The sequence below is a fragment of the Lampetra planeri genome, unplaced genomic scaffold, assembly GCF_965212315.1.
Source record: "Lampetra planeri unplaced genomic scaffold, kcLamPlan1.2.h2 scaffold_1353, whole genome shotgun sequence".
NCBI lineage: Eukaryota > Metazoa > Chordata > Hyperoartia > Petromyzontiformes > Petromyzontidae > Lampetra > Lampetra planeri.
Window position 1 is genome coordinate 28,034 of NW_027614071.1, and position 2,196 is coordinate 30,229.

The window sequence follows — 2,196 nt, forward strand, 5'->3', positions numbered from 1 at the left end:
ATGGTACTTTCCAAGCCAGAACCGGAGCAGCAGATCCCTTCATATGAGGATCTGGACTGGATGGAGAAGGAGAAGGCTGAAGACAGACCCAAGTGGGACAACAAAGCCCAGTACATCCTCACGTGTGTGGGCTTCTGTATCGGGATTGGAAATGTGTGGCGATTCCCTTACTTGTGTCAATCCCACGGAGGAGGTAGGAACTTTCTTAGATTGCACTGTCTGTATTTATTTGTTCTGTCCTTTTCATAAATGTATGTAAGACTTGAATTTTAAGTGTGACGGGTGGATTTACTCTCCCAATAAAATATTTATGGGTTGGAACAGGTTGGAAATCCCTGGGTTCAAACCTTCCAGTGAGATGTTCTCTTTATTTCCTGCTGGTGCTGTCCTTTCCTCACAGAAAACAACTGCTGTCAGACTGACTGCATCATGTTGCAATTGTTTTCCACAGTTGTGACTGTTAGTCTGAAAGAATGTCTGCCTTCTTCTTATGGTGATCAGCTTTGAGGCATCCGCCCCTCTCCTCTGATATTGTCTTCCATGTTTCTTTTGTTGCATTTCCTTTATGATTAATAATGAAGGCAGTTGGTTTGGAGAAGCTCGGTCACTCTGATTGTTACACATTACTTAAAGGTGTATTGATGTCTTTAGGTGCCTTTTTGATTCCCTACCTAATCTTACTGGTGCTGGAAGGAATGCCGCTGCTGCTGATGGAGTTTGCAATCGGCCAGCGTCTCAGAAAAGGCAGCATAGGAGTGTGGCGTGCCATCAGCCCCTATCTGACTGGTGTGGGTAAGTAAAAAAGGCCCCACATATTTGTCCAACGCAATCTGGCAATTATTTGACAGTAATATTCATTCTGCACTCCTCAGGTATAGCCTCCATGCTTGTATCCTTATTGATTGCACTGTACTACAACACATTAATAGCCTGGATCATGTGGTATCTCTTCAATTCTTTTCAAAGCCCTCTGCCTTGGACCCAATGTCCTCTCAATGACAATCGGACAGGTATCCACAAATACGCTCATTTACAAACTGAGGCACACAGATTCCACATGTATATGGTTTTGTGCCTGTTTCCCCTCTCAGGATTTGTATCAGAGTGTCAGCGAAGCTCAACTGTGGATTATTTCTTTTACGAGTGACTCTGAACAGTTCAGCCACCATATCGGACTCTGGAGGAATCCACTGGCCCATGGTGGTTTGTCTGTTAGCTGCCTGGACAATTGTTGGTATCTGCTGCATACGAGGGATCAGCACGTCAGGCAAGGTTCGTTTAAACTCATCTAAGAACTAATGAATGAATAAATCTACCAACATGATGGTATGTTCTTTGTTTGAAGGCGGTGTACATCACAGCCATCCTGCCTTACGTCGTGCTGGGCATATTCCTGATCCGAGGACTGACTCTGAAAGGAGCCCTAAGTGGGATCACATTCCTCTTCACGCCACAAGTATGTTTAAAAACAGGACCAGCACCGGTGTGGACCAACACAAAGGCCATGAAAGTGGATCATATTCAAACCAGAAACAAACCCGCATCACACGGGCTGCTTTGCTCTTGCAGATAGACAAGTTAATCCAACCAATAACTTGGCTGGATGCAGGTGCCCAGGTCTTTTATGCTTTTAGTTTGGCATGGGGCGGCCTCATCTCCTTCTCCAGCTACAACCCTGTTCAGTAAGAGGACTTGCATTTCATCTGTTTTATTATTATTATTAGCAGATTCAAAGTCTGTGTCATGTCATGTGTCTTTTGCTGTTTCCTTTTCCCAAGCAACAACTGCATGAAAGATGCCATGATCCTGACACTTGTAACTGGTTTCACATCAATCTATGCTGCAACAGTGACCTACTCCATCATCGGCTTCCGGGCCACAGAGAAATATGACCAGTGTGTCAGTGAGTGAGTGCTTCCAGTATTTTGGTTTAAAAGTCATTGAGCATCAATTCTCATTTCAAATAACTTTGAGCAATGTTCTGAGAACTATGTGTATATCAGCTGAAGTCATCTCTCTTTCAAAGAACAGTTGACATCGTTGGTAAAGCATACTTTACTTTTTGGAAGTTACTCATTCTTGCCCCCTGGTGACCATTTCCAGAGTGCTGATAGTGTATATCTGCTGCCCCCCTTCGGTGAATGGCATCTTGGCTAATTCTAAATCTTGCCGCACAATAGAAACAGCTTCATCAAA

General features: G+C 44.0%; 1 pseudogene; it reads left to right on the forward strand.

Annotated features, from left to right (window-relative positions):
• On the forward strand, positions 1-1,911 carry LOC144739182 (sodium-dependent neutral amino acid transporter B(0)AT1-like; annotated as a pseudogene).
• The last annotated feature ends 285 nt before the right edge of the window (positions 1,912-2,196 follow it).